Here is a 6,054-nt window from a genome sequence, read left to right on the forward strand (position 1 = left end):
GATGCAATGCATGTAAAGAAAATAAAAGCACATACAAATAAAACTGTATGTTTTATAAACATATGCATTGATTCTTAGCTGATGAAATAGATGAAGCACCCTTTAGAATATGAATGTGAAAGAGGAAAATAGCTTAGTACCAGACAGTAATCTGGCATACACCCACAGAAATAGTTCGCCATATGACTACGTTCAAATTTCACCATCTTAACCCAGTTGAAGTTCATTTCTGGCTTAGAGAGCAATGATCTGAACATATTCCTGAAGCCTGCAAAAAATCTGGTGATTCTCCACAGCAGCTGGCCTCCATGGACAGGTGGAGGGATGCAGGCAGTCTCCGTTTTGTAGCACTTGACCTCAAGGTGCATCCACAATTTATGTGGCAGAGAAATGAAGCCCCGAGACTCAAAAGCCAGCTCTTAAACACATACATTCCTTCCACTCTAGGGGCACTAATCAAAACAACTCCCATGGCCAGTTACCAAGAATGCTAGAAAATTAAAGGTTTCATTAGACCAGAAAGACAAGAGAAATAGAAATACAATACCATGGAGGAGCACAAGGAATACATCTCTTTTATCTCCACGTTTGGTAGTATAGTATAGACAAATTCATAATTTGAAAATTAGCGAATAAAGATTTTTACTGTCTTTTCCAAAATGCAGATAATTATAGTAAGTAAGGAACTCCTTAAAGCAGAAATCTGAAAATCCCAAGTTTATTTTAGGTGCATACATTAGTTAATTATATGATTGTTAGTAAATTAATACATTTCTTTGAGCCACAATCCCTTTATCCTGAATATAAGCTGATAATATTTTAAATGTCCTGAATGTTTGCAGTTAGTCATTTTTATTTTGCATGTATACTATATTTATCCTTCACGACAGCTTATGAGCTTCTAGTCTGTTTCCCACTTTACAACTCTACACTTTAACAGACATTAGGTATTTTTCAAAGTCATGAAGCTATAAGAACAGAGGAGCAGATATTAGAACCTATGCACTTCAGTGGCCCTGGCTTGAAACTATCTTCTTCTTATATCACTCAACCCTGTTTTTATATGGTCAATTGAGAACGCTAAAATGAAGTTATAAAAGTAATTTATAACAGGGGCCCCAACCCCTGGATGAAAGCCTAGTAAATTTCATGGAGTGTTAGTAACTGGTCCACACAGCAGGAGATGAGCAGCAAATCAGCAAGCAAAGGTGTATTTGTATCTACTGCCCCCTCCATAGCTTGTGTCACTGTCTGAGCTCTGCCTCCTGTCAGATCAGTGGAGCACTGGATTCTCATAAAGCAGATCCCACTGTGAACTGTGCACATGAGGAATCTAGGTTGCACATCTTTTATAAATCCCTTATGAGAATCTAATGCCTGATGACTTAAGGAGAAACTGAGGCAGCAATGCCGGGGCTAAGGAACAGCAGCAAATTCAGATGAACATTTTCAGAGAGATTTGATTACACAGAGACAACAGATAAGTTTCTTAAAAACTTATCACAAAATCCTATCAATGAGTGGCATGTGACACTTAAGCTATACCTTGTAGCAGGCTTTACTGGCAAGTGAGTTAATAGGATAGTACGTCAGTTTTATAACTGTATAATTGGTGCAAAGCTTTGTGTCAGAATCCAACACATTTTAGTTGACACATGGCCTCTCCACTATTTTATTTTTCATCTCCTTTTGTGGCTGTTTCTCACACTGTACACTTGTCTAAGTCAGCTTTTGTAAGTGTCTTAGTTATTTTCTCATTGTTGAGACAAAATACTCAATATTCACAAATTAAAGCAGGAAATGTTTACTTTAGCTCACAGTTTGTGGATTTTTCAGTCCATAGCGGGCTGGCTCCAAGGCAGGGCAGCATGGTAGAGGGGCATTGCAGAGGAGAAGTAGCCCATGGCGTGGTAGGCAGGAAGTGCAGTCTTCCTTTCTTTCCCTTTGTATTCTATCTTGCATTCTACAAGCCTATTGTTTGGTGCTACTCACACCCAGTGTAGAACTTCTATCTTCAGCAAATCTATTCAGCCACACCCAGAATTCTGCTAAATCAGTCAGTGGACAAATCCAGTATCACACATCCATGATTCAGTATCACACACCCATGATCCAGTTATACAAAAGCTCCCTATAAGTGCATGAGGCTTTGAAGGTCACCTAGATACAAGCCTAGCCAAATTTAATAAAAACCAAATATCACTTTGAAAGGGAGAAAAACAATGATGAGACAGCAGACTCTAAGACTGCCAAGAAAAGAAATCTTTATTTAAAAGAAAGTACCAAGAGTCCTACTCAAACTATGACCTCATTACAATGGGTGATTCACATTCACAAAACTGCCCTTATATATATATGGTCGACAGTTATCCAATGAAGCCATGGAAACTTCAAAAGTGTTGTGCCACGTGGAAACTAAATATCCTGCATTAAAACACAAGACTTTGGAGTTTAAAAAATAAGTGAATATGAAGAAGAGAAACAATCACTGAAGGCCACCATTTCACGAAATGTGTCTGTACTAAAAGTACCATTCTCCACCAACAGCATTGCTAAATATAAGATGACCTTTATTACTGGTGAGGAGTTGATCCTGCCTGCACCACAGAATATTTTTCCTAAATTTTAGGAGATAATGCAGTTCAAAATATGGCATGTGTTCTTTTGTCTAACACCATTAATAGCAAATTGATGAAATAGCAGAGGATATTTGAGGCACAAATGTTAGAAATAATTAATGAGTTGCCCTAGCACACAAACCAAGCTGAAGAACCTACCAATGTTGACAACAAAGCAACCATGCTTTTGTGCAATATATTTTATTCAAGAGGATGTGCGTGAATATATGTTATGTGCACTTTGTTGCCAACCAACACTGTCAGTGAAGAATTATTCAAATCTTTGTGTAATTCCATTGTCATGAAAGCTGAATTGCTCATTTTTTTGTCAATAGGTATATGGATGGAGTGGCTGTATGACTTTCTGGCTTTGTTACTCAAGGCAAGCAGGTCACTTCTGAATATGAATGTATGCACTGTGTCATCTGTAAAAACATGTTGGCTAACCAAAAATCGTCCCTTGAACTTAACAACGTTCTGTGGGATGTGATTAAAATTAACTGTTATATTAAAGGACAAGCCCTTAACATCTTAACTCACAGCCCTGTGGGAAGATGGAAACAGATCACATAAGTCTTCTCTTACACACAGAATTGAGAAGTGTTTCTAAACATAGATCACTGGGCAGAGTTTTTGAATTACAAGAGCCATTCGAAAGATTTCTTTTAGGAAAAAAGTCACCACTGACAGCACATTTTAGTGACACAAAATGGGTCACAAAATTGCTTATTCATGTAGCATATTCAACCTGTTCAACAAAATTAATCTGTCTCTTCAGCACAACAGATAACTATTTTCAAGTCAGCAGATAGAGCAACTGATTGAAAAACCAAACTAGAATTATGCAGAGATGAGTAAACATTGGGATTTTTTACTTTTCAAGTCTCAGAAGAAATTTGAAAGACACTGAACCAGGGCCTTTTTTCTCCCAGCTGGTACACGGTTGCCTATTTCATCTTTCAGAAACAGTTTGAGCATTATTTTGTGACCACAAAAGATCACCCCACTGGAAGGAATGAATTCCTGACCCATTTGTGAACAAGGCAGGTGAATCGTTGTGTCTGTGCTAGATGAGGATCAACTGCTTAAGATCACAAATGACAGTGACCTTCTAAGTATGGATAAAACAACTACAAATTTCATATTTTCTGGATTAAAAATCAAGGCAAACTATCCTGAGACTGCCACAAAGGCAATGGAAGGCCTACTCCTTAATTCTGTGGAGGAGGGTGTCCTGCAGTGACTACACCAAAATGAGATTATAGATTATAGAGTAGACTGCATATAAGCAACACGTTTCAGTTGTCACCATCTCCCACCACCATCAGATGGGCCCACCTAGTGGCAAGAAAACAATCGCAGGGATCCAACCGATTCTGCATTGTGGTGAGGGTGAGTTGTATAACTATGTCATTATATAATAAATGCAATAATAATAGAAATACGGTGCAAAATAAATGTGTGTTTGAATTATCCAAACCCATCCTTGCCTACTGTGATCCATGAAAACAGTTGTCTTCCATAAAAGTGGCCCAGTACAAATATAGATGATTCACACACATATACAAATACTATTTATTCTGTGCTCGTATCTTCAGTTCTCACTCACCCCTCTGCTTGAGTAACAAGAAAATAGTACCAGGTGTGCTATTTCTTGCCAAACCTTTATTTTGTATAGTCTTTCCCCTTATAGGTTTACAATATTCACTCCTAATCTTTTTGAACAAAACATATTGATGGATCCTAGTACAAAAGAAATTAAAAAATAGAGAATTATAAAAATATAATTTTTTTGAGTTCCCTATGCATTGACATATACATGATCCCTCTTAGAAAAAGATAAATTTTCTTGAAGATCATTTAAGTCTCTTCTACAGTACATGAAAATATTTGTTTTTTAAAAAAATTTATAGCAGGAAGCTTGCAAATTGATGATATGATAATATAAGTATTTCATCTACAGTTATATTATTTGGTTTGCATCACAAAGCTATTTCGTTTATTAATTGTCTAATACTGGGTTTGGTCAAACTTTTTCTCTTTGAATCAATAGTTTTGTTTCCTCACCCTCATACCTCTTTCTAAACCTAATGGAAGTGCCCTTCTCAGAAAGGAATATATCACTCATAATTTGATAGTTGCAACTCATTTATTCTAGCTGTTTCTCTGAGATTTTTATTGGATTTCTGTGTCTTAAAGCCCTTACATTTCAGGAGCAGAAGTTAACTGGAATCCCATAAGCCTCTCATATCTCTGAATTTTCTCCCTTCCTAGCAATCTTTGCTTGCAAATCAAACAATTCTTATTTGAACTCATATCTTTCTTTGCTGTCTCTTGCTAGCAGCAGCCAACATTAGCCAACGATGACTATCATAGTCTTACAACGGGTTCTCCTCATTAGGTTCATTAGGCACATGCTGCCTTTAAAGTTACCATAGGCTACAGATAAAACCACAGCATCACAAGGCTTACCTGCTTTCCACTTTGCTTTACTGGTACTTTGTTGACTTTCACTCAATTGCTAAGACATGGCCACATATTTGAGATTTTTATGGAAGTGCTCCATTATTAAATTTTTGTATTGGTCATAATAATATTACTATAATAAACACATCTGAGACATCAATGGCTTGTGATACAATGTAATTGTTTCTTGTTCATGAAACAATCTAATGTTCCAAGTTAAGGGGATATCATATCCCCATATCTGATATGGACTCAGAATGAGACAATGTCCTGTTTAATACACAGCCGAGATTATCCTGAATGTTAGCATCTGTACAAGAGAGGAAAGAGGAGAATATTTGGAGAAAGTACATTCTCCTTACCTACTTTGGTCTAAAAGTGGAATATATCATTTTTTGTACCTTTCTTTTGCAAGGACAAGATACAAGCCCTATCCACATGCATAGACTATTGAAAAATATAATCACCCCATAGGTTGATAATATCAAGCAATAACACTGCAGGATAGAAGGGGAACAAATATTGTCATTAGATTGCCAGCCATTATAGTTACACAAAGACCATCATACATTTTCTTCTCAGACAAGTAACTATTTCTGCCTGGCTATTGTTGTGAGGTTTTTATTTAATCATGTATGCATTTATACTTGTTTCTCTGTTTGCCAAGGTTAGCTTCCTTTATTCAATTGTGATTTATTCACTTGTCATCATGTTTGAATTACTCAAGAAACTTTAGTGAATATCAATATCTAAACTAATCATGGTATCCAGATTAAGGGCCAAGGCACGACATTTAGTAAAATATTCTCTGGTGGTTCTCAATGGCTGCTAGAATTGAAGACTTTGCCCAGTATGGGGAGAAGTCAGAATTTGTGTGTTTGTATGCATCCTGAACAGATCACTGAGGAGTCAATACTCTGTTTCTGTAAGTTTCTTTAGAGGCTTTCTTTCACTCTACTGATCAGTTTCC

The sequence above is a fragment of the Fukomys damarensis genome, unplaced genomic scaffold (genome assembly GCF_012274545.1).
Source record: "Fukomys damarensis isolate Sample0158 unplaced genomic scaffold, DMR_v1.0_HiC HiC_scaffold_15, whole genome shotgun sequence".
Lineage (NCBI taxonomy): Eukaryota > Metazoa > Chordata > Mammalia > Rodentia > Bathyergidae > Fukomys > Fukomys damarensis.